The sequence below is a fragment of the Canis lupus genome, chromosome X (genome assembly GCF_011100685.1).
Source record: "Canis lupus familiaris isolate Mischka breed German Shepherd chromosome X, alternate assembly UU_Cfam_GSD_1.0, whole genome shotgun sequence".
Classification (NCBI taxonomy): domain Eukaryota; kingdom Metazoa; phylum Chordata; class Mammalia; order Carnivora; family Canidae; genus Canis; species Canis lupus.
In genome coordinates this window covers 111,680,989-111,701,047 of record NC_049260.1, presented here as the reverse complement: position 1 = coordinate 111,701,047, position 20,059 = coordinate 111,680,989, and positions in this window count along the sequence as shown.

Sequence of the window (20,059 nt, the reverse complement as noted above, 5' to 3'; positions counted from 1 at the left end):
AAGAAACTGGAAAGTAGGATTCGTAGTGATGAGAAAATTCAATGAATTTAAACTGACCTAGAAATTACACAAATTGATAGAGTTAGTAGATAAGGGCATCAAAACAGTTGTTACAGCTGTATTCCATATTTTCCAGAAACAAGAGGAGAGTTTAAACATGTTAAATATAGACACAGAAGACATAAAAAGACCTCAAATGCACGTTTGAGAGACAAAAATGAAAATGTCAGAGTTGAAAAGATACACTGGTTTGGATTAAAGACAGAAAAAATGATTAGTGAACTTGAATATACAGCAAAATAAATTTTTGGTAATGAATCAAAAAGAAAAAAAAATGAAACTAATGAATAGAGCACTAGTAAGCACTGAAATCACTTCCAGTGAACTAATATACATACATTTGGAGATCCCAAAAGCAAAAAAGGCATGCAGATAGAAAAAAAAATACTTGAGGATATAAATGAAAAATTATCAAATTTTATGAAAATTGTAATCACACAGACAGACCCAAGAAGCTAAAAGAATCCCCCAAACAAGAAAAGTATGAGGAGAACCCTTTTATAATGTGTACAGATGTCAAATCATCATGATGTGCACATTAAATATGTTACAATTTTGTCAATTTTACTTCAATAAAGCTGAAAAAAATAGAAAAAAAAAAAGCTATGCCAAGTCACATAATAAACAAATTGCTTAAAACTAGTGCTAAAAAAGAAAAGCCGGGATCCCTGGGTGGCGCAGCGGTTTAGCGCCTGCCTTTGGCCCAGGGCACGATCCTGGAGACCCGGGATCGAATCCCACGTCAGGCTCCCGGTGCATGGAGCCTGCTTCTCCCTCTGCCTGTGTCTCTGCCTCTCTCTCTCTGTGTGTGTGTGTGACTATCATAAATAAATAAAAATTTAAAAAAATAAAAAAGAAAAAAAATAAAAAAGAAAAGCCTTTAGGGAGCAGTGCAGGAGGGTCCCACTTTACCTACAAAGGAACAAAGATAAAGATGACAGTCGTTTTTTATGACACAAAAGATCAGATATTGTACGATTCTATTTATATGAGATATCCAGGATAAAAAAACCCATTAGGACAGACAACAGATTACTGGTTGCCAGGCACTGGGGAAAGGAAGAAATTAGAAGCAATTGCTTCATGAGGATGGGGATTCTGTGTGAGGTCATGGAGAAGTTCTAAAAATAGTAGTGATGATTGCACTTTGAGTGCCACTGACTTGTTCACCTTAAAACCACTAAAATGGTTAGTTTTATCATGTGAATTTTACTACACAAGAAAAGAAAGCCAGAGAAAGTAGAACAAAATCTTTAAAGTACTAAAAGGGGAAAAAAAAAACTCTACCTAGATTTCTATACCCAGTTAAAATATATTTCAAAAACAGAAGTGAAATAAATTTTTTTTCAGAACTACAAAACCTGAAACCATGTATTACCAACAGATGTGCACTATGAGAAATGTTGAGAGAAGTCCTCCAAGCAGACAGAAAATGTAGATCCATCTGGATCTACAAAGGAATGAGAGGCAACTGCATGGAAATTGCCACCACATGATATAGCATAACAGTAATTACCTGAGTAAATATGAGCTATTTTCCATATCGTGTAAATGTCTTTAATAAGACATAATTGATAGTTTAAAGTAAAAAGAAAAACAGTACATGGAGTGGTTTATAACATACGTAAAAGAAAAATGTATGACAATGGCAGACAAAAGGTCGAGAAGAAAGAAGTTTATGTATACTGTTGGTTTTTGTATGTCTGACTATTCTGAGATACAATTGATAAGAGTGGCTGTTCTTTTCTTTGTACATAAAGGCCCTGGCACAGCGACTGGGTGGGCCCACACATAACAAGCATTTCAAAGACATTCATCATTTAAAGTATGAACATAATGCGACTAGAGGCAATACTGTAAACTCCAGAAAAATTCTTTTTCTCAGTTCCTTGAATAAAGAACTCAAGGAATCACTTCACCTTGTGTTCTCAAAGGGCATCAAACTACACATTTTTTATTGATTTGGTTGCCATCAGGCAACCTGAGCATCAGTCAAGTGGACCATGTAGCGGGGGGCGGGGGGGCAGAGGTGACAGATGAACGGAAAATGAGCAATATTCCCAGCTCTTGTTGAGGAGGCTGGAACATGAACTGAGAATACTTTCAAAAGAAGGAAACGTGGGTGCAAAGTCAGGGAAGGCCCTCCATGTTATTTGGTGCTGAGGAGCTACCACAGAAAGGCACTAGCTGGGACCTCTTTGCACAAGAGAGTTTGAAGTAAAGCTAGAAAGGAAGAGACAAGGATTGGGATCAGCAGGAAGAGCCTGTGAAAATTCCTAACAGAACCCTAAGGGGAACAGTGGGTCACAGGGAAGGCAGCCGGTCCCATGCTGAAAATTGAGACTGGATGAGTGGGTAGGACAGCATGTGCCAGTGTGTCTAGGTCAGGGGTGGGACAGTGAGGAGTTGGGAATGAGAAATGGGGTGGTAAGGTATGCTAGAGATGCAGAGATTGGGGCTCACAAGTTGTTGACGATGCTGGAGAGCCAGGCAGCAAAACTAGGATTCAGTACATTGGGTGGAATGGGGTCCACACAGATACATGCCTGCAAGGGGTGTGACAGTCCACGGTCCAGGAAGGGGCTTCTAGCACCGGGCTTTCCCCGGAGTGCTCAGAGGGAAACTAGAGTTCTGTGGTTGGGTGACAGGGCCACTGTCCCATAGGAAGAGGGAAGGGTAGTGAGTGGGCAGGACTCCAGGATTATAGTCCTCATTTCAGTCAGACTGGTCTGCCTTCCTCATTGTAGGGTCAAGACCTAAAATTAAGGCTCAATATTATGTGCTGCCTTGACTTCTGGGAAATTGGGAGTGCCTTGAATAATCTAACTCTCAGTTCCCCACTCCACTCTGCTCTTGCCGATAAGGGTCCCCTGGCAAACAATCCTCCTTACAAAGAGAACCGGGTACAGTTCTTATCCTTGAGGAGGTTTCAGTTCCTGCCAGCCTGCAAAACTATTCAGGCCAGTCACATCCTGCTGTGGGAACCAGGGGTCATCCCATTGTCTTGATTCCTCAAAGGCCATCACCTTCCACAGTCTGGGTTGTTCCATGTTCCCAAGTGCAACCCCTGTGTGGCCCTGCATGGCATGCTGTGTCCTCCTCCTCTGAGCTGTAAGTACATGTGATTAATAAACCACCAATCTCGTCACACCGTCAGATGTCATATGCTCAAGCATCATGTCAGATGTCACATGCTAACCATAGACCTAAGGCAGGAGTCCCTCACTCACCAACAGGAAGAATAGGAGATGGTCAAAACACTTGTATTTGCGGCTTGGACTTCTATAGAAGGCTTCAGTTGAAATGAGAATTCTCAGGTCTAAAATTTTGACGACCACTGTCCACCAGTTAGATATAGAATGGATCATGGAGAGATGGCCTCCGGGTACCCTGACCTAAGATCAACTTCCAGTCCCTTGCTCTGTTTGCCATGAAAAGCTTTAGTCACTGCAGACCTACCAGCTTCCTGAAACAGACACACTGGATTAGAGGAGTGTCTGGGTATTGGTGTGTGTAAACTTGGACTTGCTCATTGGTGTGTGTAAACTTGGACTTGCTCAAGAGCAGACCTTTAAAAGTGGCCTGGGGATCCCTGGGTGGCGCAGCGGTTTGGCGCCTGCCTTTGGCCCAGGGCGCGATCCTGGAGACCCGGGATCGAATCCCACATCGGGCTCCCGGTGCATGGAGCCTGTTCCTCCCTCTGCCTGTGTCTCTGCTGCGCTCTCTCTCTCTCTGTGACTATCATAAATAAATAAAAAATTAAAAAAAAATAAATAAATAAAAATAAAAGTGGCCTGACTCCCTGCATGGAGCCTGCTTCTCCCTCTGCCTGTGTCTCTGCCTGTCTCGAATAAATAAATAAAATCTAAAATAAATAAATAAATAAATAAATAAATAAATAAATAAATAAATAAATAAATATAAAAGTGGCCTGAAATCACAGACATGTGACTCCAAACTCATATCACCGCATATATAATAGTAGCCACAGATCCACAAGCATATATCTGCATGCATATGTGTGTGTATTATATGTGTGTATGTCATATACGAAAGTATATATAAGTATATATAGTTATACATAAAAATATATTTAAGTATATACATAAATATATATAGTTATACATATTTTGAAAAGTACTCACCCAGGAATCCACCAGAAAATGTTTTCTGGTTTCCTTAAACTGGGTGAGCACATTTTCCCTTTCAAGTCTTCCCTGGATTTTTGAAACTTTGATTTTGGCTGCTAACTATATGATCCTATTGACGTGACCTAATCTAGTCTCCAGCCCGAGTCCCTCTCCTGCTAGTCTACACCATGCTTCCTCCCGCCCACTGGACAGCTTCACGTGCACAGCCCTCTCAGCCTCACCAGCAACACGGCCCCCACTTGCTCATCCGCTGCATCCTTCCTCATTTCTACCCCTAATTCCAATCACCACAAACTTCCCTCCTCTATCTTCGATCTCAGGGAGGAGGAAGAGCTTCTCTCTAGTCAACAACCTTCAGAACTCAGAATCACTATACACTCCTCACCACCCTTTCATTAGGCTTTCCCCAAAATCTATCTCTAAACCTTCTCCCACCCATGGCCTGAATTGACTGCCTTGTCATTTTCGTTTGCTTCATTTGCTTGGTGTTTTTAACTCACTATGTTTTCAGTAAATATTTATCTAATCAATACATGAAGTAATGAATCAATCAATCAAACTACAAGAGGGTCACATTCAATGATTCAGAATATGGAGCCTGTCCGCTGCCTGGGCCTCTGACTGCATGGAAGAAACTCGAAGTGGTACAGCTGCTCACATAACTTTAGAATTCCCATGAGAAACTCACTGACAGTGTCACTTGGGACATCTTCCTACATACAAACATCATCTCAGAGGTGGAGATGCTCTCAGCAGGTAGTACGCGATGCTTCCTGCATTGGACCTCGCAAACCCCCTCATCCCCAGGCAGCTCAACAAGGAAGAGGGCCATCTCCGTGGCTTTCCATCCCCCCTGCAGATGTCTGCACCTTGGGCCAATCCTCTATCTGGTGGCAACATAGACCAGCAGTCATAGCCATAGGACATCTGCCCTCTAGGGTGCCAACAGCTCACGATCTGTGGGGGGCAGCCTGAGCCAGGGACGACACCTGGACCTATTTCCAGGCATTCCCACACCCAGCCCTTTACACTGCAGAGTTTCTGAGGTGCCTAGTCCCAGGGCACTACCCCTCCAACCCCATCCCTCCTTGCAGCTGCACACTCCCTTCCCCTGCTCTCTAGTGTTTCTGGTCTGTCTCAACCCAGACGTCCGTCACCACCTCCACTCACTCACATAGCCCCGCCTCTACAGAGGGGCCCACTGTGCACAGGGAGGCACATCCCAGCCTCCAGCAGGCACCAAGGCAGCTCTCAGCCCCGGGACCCTGGCAAGGGTGCACCGGACCCTCGTACTCAGGAGGACTCAAGACTGTTGCTCAGCCAAATGATGCAGGGAGCAGCTGTGCTCTTCCTGACAGAACTCAGGTGACCCTAAGGTAGGGGCTGGTGTCTGGCTTGCGGCAGGGCCACTCCTCCAGTTGACCCATTTGCTCAGACCTCTCTGAGACTTCCAGCCCGTAATGATGATTCTGAGATCTCCCAAACCTATTCATGTAACTTGTCCAATACCACCTACTCAGACTTCCCACCATCTCCCCTTCCAGACTCTTCTCCCTACACTGAACTCTGCACTCAAAGCCCTGACTGCCAGCCTTCCAGGGGCTCTCTGGACTTGATCTTGCATGTGGTCTTTCTTGTGGACTCTGGCAATTGCTCTCCCCAGGATGGTCTCAATGCCCCTCACTGACTAATGGTGTCCTGTCTGGTCCCCTTCCCTGGCTCCTGGTCATTCTGGCCAAATCCTTGCTTCTCAAATAAAGGAAAAATGTCGTGCTGACATTTCAAGGTTCTAATCATGCCCAGAGGAATCCCTTTACTCAGGACATCACTACATAAATCCAGCTTTATAAGGGTGAGAGATTAAGTTAATTTCCTGCTTAACCTAATGAAAAAATGGGAGACACAAATTAAAATCACATTGACACAATATTTTTTGCTCATAATTTTGACCAAAATTTACAAGATTGGTAAAATATTTGTGAGAGCATAGGATATACAAGACGGTATGAACCTTTGTAAGTAAAATATTTTTAAAAGCCTAAAACCAGAAATAGGAGGTGTCTGTTAATCAGTTAAAATAACGGCTAGCTGATACAATAGACAAAGCCTGTAATATGCATGACTTAACATGACAAAATTTTTGTTGTCATTCACACAGATTCTGTTGTGGGTTGGCAGGGACTTTCTGTTCTCAAGCAACTCAGAAATCCAGGCTGCTTCCATCTTGTAGCTCTACATCCCAACACAGGGTCCCTAGGTTTGCTGCTGATGAGCAAAAGAAGCATGGAAATGGCACACTGGCTACTACCTAAAAGTGGGCCACCCAGGAGGGGAGAGAGACACACACAAGATGTGGATGAGCACTTACAATCTCTCCCAGAAGCTGTCACCCACTTAGTACTTAAGAAAAAGGAATTATAATTCGTGATGACAGCAACCCTCTTCGTTCTTGGAGGAGTCTCTGAGAAAACCACATTTGCATTGAAGATCACCTACTTTTTCAAGAGCCTACTATGCGACAGGTGCTCTCAAATACAGGATCACACCCAATTTTCTTTTTTTTTAAGATTTTATTTATTTATTCATGAGAGACACAGAGAGAGAGGCAGAGACACAGGCAGAGGGAGAAGCAGGCTCCATGCAGGGAGCCCAACGTGGGACTCGATCCCGGGACTCCGGGATCACGCCCTGAGCCAAAGGCAGATGATCAACCACTGAGCCACCCGGGCATCCCAACACATCTAGTTTTCAAGGGATGCTCTGAATCTTAGCCGGGGGAACTCACCCTCCTGCGTTCAATAGCACTTTTCTTCACTGCCTTTTGCAATAACCTCTGTAATCTCAGCAGACTGAGAATTTTCTCCTTCCTTGTGATGCATGGTCAAAATCTTAATTTATGGGCCTCTGCTACCTTCCGCATGACTGTACATTTCTGAACACCTTTTGGCACCCTGCAAATCAGGATTTTCTTGTGGGGCAGATACACAGACAAGGGGCAGTGGAAGGATGGCTTAGTTGGCTTGGGCTGCTATAGTAAGATTCCATAGACAGGATGGTTTGAACAACAGAAATTTCTCACTGTTGTAAGGTCTGTGAAGTCTAAGATCAGGGTGCTGGCAGATTCGGTGTCTGGAAAGGACCTTCCTGGTTTGCAGCCAGCCACCCATTTTCTTCTTTTGTCACCACATGGCCAACAGGTCTCAAGTCTCTCTTCTTATAAGGATACTAATCTCATCATGGAGGCTCCACTCTCATGATTTCATTGAACCTTAATTACCTCCCTAAGGCATCCTAATAATACCCCCTTTGGGGGTTATGGTTTCAGTAAAAGAACTTGGAAATAACAAAAAAACCTATAGTCTATAATGATGATTGTTTTTTCGAGTTTTTTTTTTTTTTTTTTTTTTTAATCAGAGCTGGCATGTCTGCTAAGGAACCATGCTTCACCTCCGAGGAGGACTCCAAAGATTTTAAGAATTCAGCCACTGTAGATGTTTGCTTACAGAGATGTTTCTATGGCCTTTCTTTATCTACCATTTATGGAGGAGGCTTTGGAGTTTGTTAGTTTTTGTTTGTTTTGTTCATTTTATTTAAATTCAAGTTGTTTAATATATACTGTATTATTAGGTTCAGGGGTAGAATTTAGTGATTCATCAGTTGCATATAACACTCAGTACTCATTACATCAAGTGCTCTCCTTAATGCCCATCACCCAATCCCATCAGCCCACCCACCTCCCCTCCAGCAACCCTCAATTTGTTCCTTACAGTTAAGAGTCTTTTTCATGGCTTGCCTCCCTCTCTATTCTCATCTTATTTTATTTTTCCTTTTTAATTTTAACAATTTGAGGCTTTAATGTCCTTTGGATAAATACCCAGTAGTGCAACTGCTGGGTAATAGGGTAGTTCTAATGTTAACTTTCTAAGGAACTGCCATACTGTTTTCCAGAGTTCCTGCATCAGTTTGAGTTTCTGTCAACGAAGTAAGAAGGTTTCCCTTTCTCTGCATCGTGGCCAACATCTATTGTCTCCTGAGTTGTTAATTTTAGCCATTCTTACTGGTATGAGGGGGTATCTCATTGTGGTTTTGGTTTGTACATCCCTGATGATGAGTGATGTTGAACATTTTTTTCATGTGTCTGTTAGCCTTCTTTGTCTTCTTTGGAGAAATGTCTGTTCATGTCTTCTGCCCATTTGTTGACTGGACTTTTTCTTGATGGGGGGCAGTTTGAGTTTGATAAGTTCTTTATGGATTTTGGATACTAGCACTTTATCTGATATGTCATTTGCAAATATCTTCTCCCATTCTATAGGTTGCCTTTTAGTTTTTTGACTGCTTCCTCAGCTGTGCAAAAGCTTTTATCCTGTTGAAGTCCCAATATTCATTTTTGCTTTTGTTTCACTTGCCCCTGGAGCTGTGTCTAGCAAGAAGTTGCTGTGGCCAAGGTCTGTGCTGTCCTCCAGGATTTTTTTTTTAAGGTTTTATTTATTTATTTATTTATTTATTTATTTATTTATTTATCTATCTATCTATCTATCTATCTATTTATTTATTTATGAGAGACACAGAGAGAGAGAGAGGCAGAGACACAGGCAGAGGCAGAAGCAGGCTTTATTCAGGGAGCCCGATGCAGGACTCGATACCGGGTCTCCAGGATCACGCCCTGGGTGGAAGGCGGTGCTAAACCGCTGAGCCACCAGGGCTGCCCTGTCCTCCAGGATTTTGATGAATTCCTGTCTCACATTTAGGTCTTTCATCCATTTTGAATTTATTTTTGTGTATGGTGTGAGGAAATGGTCCAGTTTCACTCTTCTGCATGTGGCTGTCCAATTTTCCCAACACCACTTATTGAAGAGACTGTTTTTTTTCCATTGGATATTCTTTCCAGCTTTGTCAAAGATGAGTTGACCATAGAGTTGAGGGTCCATTTCTGAGTTCCCTATTCTGTGCCATTAATCTATGCATCTGTTTTGGTGTCAGTGCCATACTGTCTTGATGATCACAGCTTTGTAGTACAGCTTGAAGTCTGGAATTGAGATGTCTCCAGCTTTGGTTTTCTTTTTCGACATTCCTCTGGCTATTTGGTTTTTTTTCTGGTTCCATACAAATTTTAAAATTGTTTGTTCTACCTCTGTGAAATAAGCTAATGGTATTTTGATAGGGATTGCACTGAATGTGTAGACTGCTTTGGGTAGTATAGACATTTTAACAATATTTGTTCTTCCAATCCATGAGCATGGAATGTTTTTACATTTCTTTGTGCCTTCCTCAATTTCTTTCATAACTAATCTATAGTTTTCAGAGTACAGATCTTTTACCTCTTTGGTTAGGTTTATTCCTAAGTATCTTAGGAATTTTGGTGCAATTGTAAATAGGATCAATTCCTTTATTTCTCTTTCTGCTGCCTCATTGCTGGTGTACAGAAATACAACAGACTTCAGTGCATTGATTTATATCCTGTGACTTTGCTGAACTCGTGTATCAGTTCTAGCAATTCTGGGGTGGAGTCCTTTGGGTTTTCTACATATTCTATCATGTAATCTGTGAAGAGAGGAAGTTTGACTTCTTCTTTGCCCATTTGGATGCCTTTTATTTCTTTTTGTTGTCTGCTGAGGTTGGGACTTCCAGTACTATGTTGAAGAACAGTGGGGAGAGTGCACATCCCTGTTGTGTTCCTGATCTTAGGGGAAAGGCTCTCAGTTTTTCCCCATTGAGAATGATATTAGCTGTGGGTCTTCTGTATATGGCTTTTATGATGTTGAGGTATGTTCCATGTACCCCTACTTTGTTGAGGGTTTTTCAAGAAAGGATGCTGTATCTTGTCAAATGCTCTTTCTGCATCTTTTGAAAGGATTATATGGCTCTTATCCTTTCTTCTATCAATGTGGTATATCATGTTGATTGATTTGCAGATGTTGAACCACTCCTGCAGCCACTCCACCATCCCACTTGGTGGTGGTGAACTTTTAATGTACTGTTGGATCCCATTAGCTAGTATCTTGGTGAGAACTTTTACATCAATGTTCATCAGGTATATTGGTTTGTAATTCTCCTTTTTAGTGGGGCCTTTGTCTGGTTTGGGGATCAAGGTAAGATGCTGGCTTCATAGAATGAGTTTGGAAGTTTTCCTTCCATTTCTACTTTTTGGAATACTTAGAGAAGAATAGATTTTTTTTTTACTTTTTTTTTTAATTTTTATTTATTTATGATAGTCACAGAGAGAGAGAGAGAGAGGCAGAGACACAGGCAGAGGGAGAAGCAGGCTCCATGCACCGAGAGCCCGATGTGGGATTCGATCCGGGGTCTCCAGGATCGCGCCCTGGGCCAAAGGCAGGCGCCAAACCGCTGCGCCACCCAGGGATCCCAGAAGAATAGATATTAATTCTTCTTTAAATGTTTGCTAAAATTCCCCTGGGAGACCATACAGCCTTGGACTCTTGTTTGTTGGGAGATTTTTGATTCCTGATTTAATTTCCTTACTGGTTATGGGAATGTTCAGGTTTCCTCTTTCTTCCTGTTTCAGTTTTGGTAGTTTATACGTGTCCAGGAATGCATCCATTTCTTCCAGAAGGCCTAATCTGTTGGCATATAGTTGCTCATAATGTGTTCTTTTTTAAAAAGATTTTATTTATTTATTCATGAGAAACAGCAAGAGAAGGAGGCAGAGACACAGGCAGAGGGAGAATTAGGAAGCCTGATGTGAGACTTGATCCCAGACCCCAGGATCACACCCTGAGTCAAAAGGCAGACACTCAACCACTGAGCCACCCAGGAATCCCAAGTTGCTTATAATATGTTCTTATAATTGTAGTTCTTAGGTGTTAGTTGTGATCTCTTCTCTTTCATTCATAATTTTATTTATTTGAGTCCTTTCTCTTTTCTTTTTGATAAGTATGGCCAGGGGTTTGTCAATTTTATTCTTTCATAGAACCAGCTTTTAGTTTAATTTGTCTGTTCTACTGTGGTTTTTGTTTGTTTGTTTGTTTGTTTGTTTCTATTTCATTGATTATATTATTTCTCTTCTCCTGCTGGGTTTAGGCTCATTTGCTGTTCTTTCTCCAGCTCCTTTAGGTGTAAGTTTAGGTTGTATATTTGAGACCTTTCCTGTTTTGGGAGAAATGCTTATATTCTATATACTTCCCTCTTAGGACCACCTTTGCTGTATCACAAATGTTTTGAATAATTGTGCTTTCATTTTCATTTGTTTCCATGAATTTTTAAAAATTCTTCTTTAATTTCCTGGTTGACCCATTCATTCTTTAGTAGGATGCTCTTTAGGCTCCATATATTTGTGGTCCTTCCAAATTTTTTTCTTGGTTGACTTCAAGTTTCATAGCATTGTGGTCTGAAAATATGCTTGGTATGATCTCAATCTTTTTGTCCTGGTTGAGTCCTGATTTGTGACCCAGTATGTGTTATGTTCTGGAGAATGTTCCATGTGCACTTGAAAAAAAAAAGTATATTCTGCTGCTTTAGGATGAAATGCTCTGAATTTATCTGTGAAATCCATCTGGTCCAGTCTGTCATTCAAAGCCCTTGTTTCTAGTCAGTCTTCTGCTTAGATCATCTATCCATTGCTGTGAGTAGGTTGTTAAAGTCCCCTACTATCATTGTATTATTATCAATGAGTTTCTTAAGTTTGCTATTAATTGATTTATATATTTGGCTGCTCCCAAGTTAGAGCATAAATATTTCCAATTGTTAGATCTTCCTGTAGATAGACTCCTTTTTCATGATATACTGTCCTTCTTCATCTCTTATTACAGTCTTTGTTTTAAAATCTAGTAATACAAATTTTAAAATATAATGAAAAATAATAATAAAATAAAGAATAAAAGTACAAAGGAAGCTAGATACTATTTTCCCGTAGAGCTGGAGCTTTGCAGCATTGTATGATCAGTAAACTTGGTGTGAGCTAGTTATTTGTACTGGTCTTCTGGGGGAAGAGTCTGCTGCTCTGAGTCTCAGGTGGACGTTCACTACTGGAAATGTATCTCCAGGGTGCAGGGAGGCAGGGCTTGGTGTTAGCAGCTCTGGACTCCACTAGGTGATGCCGTTTTGCTCCCTCAAGTCTTTCAGCTCTGATAGGCCAGATGAATATGGTGGCACCCGTCTCTAGCCCTCGAGCTGAAAATTCACACCCCCCACTATTCAGTAAGCCCTCACAGAAGAGCAATCACTCTTGTCTCCCTGATTTCCATCAGAACCCTGTGTTCACCCTGCCTGAGTCTGAGCTTTTTTTTATCTCAGGCACGTGACTGAATTTCAAAACTTCAAATCTTAGGGGCTCCAGCAGCATGGACCTGTGCTGTTCCTCCTGGGGAGGGTCTCGCCATGCTTCTGCCTTTTGCTGACCAGGCCCAGGAAAGCAGCCATACAACTGTGCAGCGGTTCGCAGTTTATGGCAATACAGGGCAGAAAGCCAGTGGTTCTCAGACAGCTACCACACTCCCGTGCCTGGAAACAGTGTAGCACTCAAGCACCCCCATTCTTCTTATGACCCAGGGGATCCTCAGACCACAGTGTCACACCTGGAATTCTGCAGCCACTTCACCACCTGAGCTCCTTTAAGCTGGACATGTCCCCTACTGTAGCCAACTTCCAGAAGTTCCCATTTTGTACTCCACTGCCTTTGCAGTAGCCTCCTTAAGCAGGCTCCATCCTCACTACCATATCCATATCACACCATGTTCAAGTCTCCACACCTCCTACCTTCCAAAAGGTGGTCATTTTTCTACTTGTAGACTTGTAGTTATTTGTTCTCCAAGACCTCTGATTGATTGCTCAGATGTTCAGAATGATTTGATAAGCAGCTGTATTTGAGGGACCAGACAAACTTAGGATCCCCAACCCCTCCACCATCTTAACTCCTCTTGTTTTGTTTCAGGTTTTTTTTCTGGAGGCTTTGGGTTTTAACCACATGGGTAAGCTCATTCATCTATGTGTGTGTTCAGTGGACAATTTCAAAAGATGTACCCCATTAAAATTCTACTGCAGATATCAGGGTGGTTTCAAAAATCATCTGACTTCAGAGTTACATGCCAATAACCAGTAGATTACATGTCATATTAGACCCTACTCACAAGCCCATTTGGAAAACACTGAGAGGTTTTTAAGTATACCGGGGGCCGGGGTGGTGGTGGGTGGGAATGACTATATATTAGCTTCCTAGGGCTGCCGTAAAAAATTACCACAAACTGACTGGATTAAAACAATACAAATTTATTATTTCATTGTTCTTGAGGCCCACAGTCCAAAATGAAGGTGTCAGTAAGTTGGTTCCTTCTGCAGACTTTGAAGGAGAACTCTATCTCATGGCTGTCTCCTAGCTTCTGGCAACTGGCAGCAATCCTTGACATTCCTTCCCTTTCAGATGGCTCATTCCAATCTCTGATTCCATGCTTCCTGTCTGTGTCTGTGTTTAAATCTCCCTCTCCTTTCTCTTTTTACACCATTCATTGTTTTTAGGGCCCACCCTAAATCCAAGACAATCGCAACTCTAGATTCCCAAAGTAATTGCATTTGCAAACACTCTACTCCCAAATAAGGCCACATGCACACATACAGGTATGGCCCATTTTTAGAAAGTTGGTGTTGTGCCACTTCATTTTTAGGAAAGATCTATGTATGTTTGTACCTGTTTTCATTAACCAAAAGAAATCCAAAGAGGATTTTTGCTTTTAAGAAAAAAAAAAAGTGAAAAACGAAAAAAGAGTCCAGCATTTATTTTGCAGTGACACCTTATAGAAGCAGCACACACCCCCAAGCAGAGAGAGTGACACCACCAAGCTCCTTCCCCTGTGGAACCACACTCAGCATCTCAGCATCAAGCTGCCATACATTTGGAAGTTATCTGAACATCTTGATTTATTTTGTAGATCTGTTAGCAAGATGTGTCCTAAGGTAGCAGAAAAGCCTAAGACAGGTTATTTTGGGGGTCTGGGAATGCTAAAAACATTTTCCTTGTAAATTAATGGTAATTGCTTCTCCAGGTTATGCCATTTAGGCTTACAAAAGTTTTCATGGGAATGCTCTACTTTCAGATAGAGAGGGAAATCTATACTGGAAATCAGAACTTGGACATATCTTTTGAAGGGTCACTATTCAACTTCCTATAGATCAACCTAAACGACACTTGTCCAAATCAAACTTTTAAATTCAAGGGGTTGGCAAGCTGGTGGAGGAGTATGGTCTCCAAGTCACCTGCCCCACCAACTTACCTAGATAACTTTCAAATCATCCTGAAAAACTACGAATTTGGCCTGAGATTTAAAGAGAGAACAGCGGGAACGCTAGAGAGAGAACGGTTTGTGCTTCTAACAAGGTAGGAAGGTGGGAGAAATAAAATAAAAAAGAATCCAGTGGGGGAGGGGCCCTGCAAGGAGCCGGGCTAAAGGGGGCGGGAGCCTCAGGACAGGGGACCCCGGCCTGGAGAAGCGGGAACTTTAAAAATCTGTCCCAGATTCTTCCCAGACGGAAAGGCGCTCAACAGGAAAACCGGACAGAACCACAGGAGGGGTGGTGGAGTCCCCAGATTCCTGGGGTCACTAACAGGAGGGGCGCCCCAGGGAGAGCACCCACCCCATGGGCTGAGCGGAATAAAAAGATGGAGCGCACCCAGTGGGGTCCTGGGAGCAGCTCAGCGGTGGCTCTGCGTGGAGGGGGCTGTGCCACCCGGGAGCGGGATTCCAGTGGTGCAGGCCCCGGAGCCCAGGGCAACGGGGGACACAGCCCAAGATCCGGCGCTCCCCCTGGGGACAGGCAGAGGCCAGGAGGGCTTAAGACAGTGAGGACGCTCCTGCTGCCAGCTGGCCCTGAGCTGTGCATGTCAGAGCCCCCACCCCCAGAGCATCCAGGCCCCTGCGGACGGGTTGCTGTGGGAGTTACTGCTGGAGCTGACTCCAGGGCTGGGGAGCTGGCCGCCACCAGTGGGGTTGTTCCTCCCGGTGTCACCTTGTGCCTGGGATAGAGCGGGGCCACCGGGGAGCAGGGGCCTCACAGGACAAAGAGTTCCCACTGAACCGTGCACCTGGCAGGGGGCGGGGAAGCTGCCCAGGTGCACACACCTGAGAGTCAGGCAGCAGGCCCCTCCCCCAGACGAGCTGGAAGGACAGGGGAAGAGCAAGTTCTTGACAGAGCAGGCTGGAAAGCTCCAGGGAAAGTCGAGGGGCTTACAGTGTATAGAATCAGAGGGTACCCCTTCTTGTTTTCTTTTGTTTTTCTTTTTCTTTTTTTCTTCCTTTTTCCAGTACAACTCCTTTTTAGCCACTCTGCACTGAGCAAAATGACTAGAAAGAAGAACTCACCCAAAGAATTAGAAACAGTACTCTCTCCCACAGAGTTACAGAATTTGGATTATAATTCGATGTCAGAAAGCCAATTCAGAAGCACAATTATAAAGCTACTGGTGACTCTGGAAAAAAGCGTAAAGGATTCAAAACACTTCATGACTGCAGAATTTAGATCTAATCAGGCTGAAATTAAAAATCAATTAAATGAGATGCAATCCAAGCTGGAGGTCCTAATGACGAGGGTTAACCAGGTAGAAGAACATGTGAGTGACATAGAAGACAAGTTGATGGCAAGGAAGGAAGCTGAGGAAGAAAGAGAAAAACAATTAAAAGACCATGAGGAAAGGTTAAGGGAAATAAATGACAGCCTCAGAAGGAAACATCTATGTATAATTGGGGTTCCAGAGGGTGCTGAAAGGGACAGAGGACCAGAAAGCATATTTGAACAAATCATAGTCGAGAACTTCCCTAATTTGAGGAGTGAAACAGGCATTCAGATCCAGGAAATAGAGAGTTCCCCCCCTAAAATCAATAAAAACCATTCAACACCTCGACATTTAATAGTGAAACTAGCCAATTCCAAAGATAAAGAGAAAATCCTTAAAGCAGCAAGAGACAAGAGATCCCTAAATTATATGGGGAGAAGATTAGATTAACAGCAGACCTCTCCACAGAGACCTGGCAGGCCAGAAAGGGCTGGCAGGATATATTCAGGGTCCTAAATGAGAAGAACATGCAGCCAAGAGTACCCTATCCAGCAAGGCTCTCATTCAGAATAGAAGGAGAGATAACGAGCTTCCAAGATAGGCAGAAACTGAAAGAATATGTGACCACCAAACCAGCTCGGCAAGAAATATTAAGGGGGACTCTGTAAAAGAAAAAGGAAGTCCAAGGTAACAATCCACAAAAACAGGGACTGAATAGGTATTATGATGACACTAAATTCATATTTTTCTCTTTTTTTAATAATAAATTTATTTTTATTGGTGTTCAATTTGCCAATATACAGAATAATACCCAGTGCTAATCCTGTGAAGTGCCCCGCTCAGTGCCCGTTACCCATTCACCCCCACCCCCTGCCCTCCTCCCCTGCCACCACCCCTAGTTCGTTTCCCAGAGTTAGGAGTCTTTATGTTCTGTCTCCCTTTTTGATATTTCCTACCCATTTCTTCTCCCTTCCCTTCTATTCCCTTTCACTATTATTTATATTCCCCAAATGAATGAGAACATATAATGTTTGTCCTTCTCCAATTGACTTATTTCACTCAGCATAATACCCTCCAGTTCCATCCACGTTGAAGCAAATGGTGAGTATTTTTAAATAGGAACTCTGAACATGAATGGGCTTCATGATCCCATCAAAGATGCAAAGTTTCAGACTGGATAAAAAAGCAAGACCCATCTATTTGCTGTCTACAAGAGACTCATTTTAGACTTAAGGACACCTCCAGCCTGAACACGAAAGGTTGGAGAACCATTTACCATTCAGATGGTCCTCAAAAGAAAGCTGTGGTAGCAATCCTCATATCAGATAAATTAAAGTTTACCCCAAAGACTGTAGTGAGAGATGAAGAGGGACACTATATCATACTTAGGGGTCTATCCAACAAGAGGAACTAACAATCATGAATATTTATGCCCCAAATGTGGGAGCTGCCAAGTATACCAATCAATTAATAACCAAAGTTAAGACATGCTTAGATAATAATACACTTATACTGGGAGACTTCAACACAGTGCCTCCTGCAAATGACATATATTCTAAGCACAACATCACCAAAGAAACAAGAGCATTAAATGATACACTGGACCAGATGGATTTCACAGATACTTATAGAACTTTACACCAAAACGCAACTGAATACACATTCTTCTCAAGTGCACATGGAACTTTCTCCAGAATAGACCACATACTGGGTCACAAATCAGGTCTTAACTGACACCAAAAGTTTGGAATTGTCCCCTGAATATTTTCAGACCATAATGCTTTGAAACTTGAACTCAATCACAAGAAGAAATTTGGAAGAAATTCAAACACGTGGAGGTTAAAGACCATCCTGCTAAAAGATGAAGGGTCAACCAGGAAATAAGAGAAGAATTAAAAAGATTCATGGAAACTAATGAGACTGAAGATACAACCGTTCAAAATCTTTGGGATACATCTAGCTGGTCTTCTGGGGGAGGGGCCTGTTGTGCTGATTTTCAGGTGTTAGCAGTTGGGGGAGCTGCTGTGCCCCTGCCTGGTGCAGGGCTCAGTGGGGGTTGTTTACCCTGTGAGGCCCCAGGAGCAACAGCCCTAGTGGCGGGGCCAGCTCTGGAAACCTGGATTCAGCTCCGGCAAGAACTCCGGAGCTCTCCGTCTGCAGGGCCTGGAGGCTCCCGGGCGGGGCCGCTGATCCGCTCAGCTGGGGCAGGAGCGTCCTTGCTGTCCTGGGCCCTCCCAGCCTCTGCCTGTCCCGGGGGGGGGCCGGATCCTGGGCTGTGTCCCGGTGCCCTGTGCTCTGGAGCCTGCGCTGTTGGATTCGCGCTCCCGGCCGTGCAGCCCCCTCCGCGGATACAGCAAAAGCAGTCCTGAGAGGCAAATACATCGCAATACAAGCATGCCTCAAAAAATTGGAAAAAACTCAAATACACAAGCTAACCTTGCACCTAAAGGAACTGGAGAAAGAACAGCAAACAAAACCTACACCCAGCAGAAGAGAGTTAATAAAGATTTGAGGAGAACTCAATGAAATCGAGATCAGAACTGTAGAACAGATCAACAAAACCAGGAGTTGGTTCTTTGAAAGAATTAATAAGATAGATAAACCATTAGCCAGCCTTATTAAAAACAAAACAGAAAAGACTCTAATAAAATCACAAGTGAAAAAGGAGAGATCACAACCAATACCAAGGAAACATAAATGATTTTAAAACCGTATCATGAGCATCTATATGCCAATAAATTAGGCAATCTAGAAGAAATGTACGCATTTCTGGAAAACCACCAACTAACAAAACTGGAACAGGAAAAAATGGAGAACCTGAACAGGCCGATAACCAGGGAGGAAATTGAAGCAGTCATCACAAACCTCCCAAGACACAAAGTCCAGGGCCAGATGGCTTCCCAGGGGAATTCTATCAAATGTTTAAAGAAGAAACAATACCTATTCTTAACTAAAGCTGTTCTGAGAGATAGAAAGGGATGGAATACTTTAAACTCGTTCTATGAGGCCAGGATCACCTTAATTCCAAAACCAGACAAAGACCCCACCAAAAGGGGGAATTATAGACCAATATCCCTGACAAACACAGATGCAAAAATTCTCAGTAAGATACTAGCCAATAGGATACAACAATACATTAAGAAGATTATTCACCGTGACCAAGTGGGATTTATCCTGGGGATGCAAGGCTGGTTCAACACTTGTAAAGCAATCAACATGATAGATCATATCAACAAAAGTAAAAACAAGAACCATATGATCCTCTCAATAGACGCAGAGAAAGCATTTGACAAAATACAGCATCCATTCCTGACCAAAACTCTTCAGAGTGTAGGGATAGAGGGAACATTCCTCAGCATCTTAAAAGGCATCTACAAAAAGCCCACAGCAAATATCATTCTCAATGGGGAAACACTGGGAGCCTTTCCCCTAAGATCAGGGACACGACAGGGATGTCCACTCTCACCACTGCTATTCAACATAGTACTGGAAGTCCTAGCCTCAGCAATCAGACAACAAAAAAAGAAATAAAAGGCATCCAAATGGGCAAAGAAGAAGTCAAACTCTCCCTCTTCGCCGATGACATGATACTCTACATAGAAAACCCAAAAGACTCCACCCCAAGATTGCTAGAACTCACACAGCAATTTGGCAGTGTGGCAGGATACAAAATCAATGCCCAGAAGTCAGTGGCATTTCTGTACACTAACAATGAGACTGAAGAAAGAGAAATTAAGGAGTCAATCCCATTTACAATTGCACCCAAAAGCGTAAGATGCCTGGGAATAAACCTCACCAAAGAGGTAAAGGATCTATACCCTAAACACAACAGAACACTTCTGAAAGAAATTGAGGAAGACACAAAGAGATGGAAAAATATTCCATGCTCATGGATTGGCAGAATTAATATTGTGAAAATGTCAATGTTACCCAGGGCAATTTACACGTTTAATGCAATCCCTATCAAAATACCATGGACTTTATTCAGAGTTGGAACAAATCATCTTAAGATTTGTGTGGAATCAGAAAAGACCCTGAATAGCCAGGGGAATTTTAAAAAAGAAAACCATAGCTGGGGGCATCACAATGCCAGATTTCAGGTTGTACTACAAAGCTGTGGTCAAGACAGTGTGGTACTGGCACAAAAACAGACACATAGATCAGTGGAACAGAATAGAAAATCCAGAAGTGGACCCTCAACTTTATGGTCAACTAGTATTCGACAAAGGAGAAAGACTATCCACTGGAAAAAAGACAGTCTCTTCAATAAATGGTGCTGGGAAAATTGGACAGCCACGTGCAGAAGAATGAAACTAGACCACTCTCTTACACGAGACACAAAGATAAACTC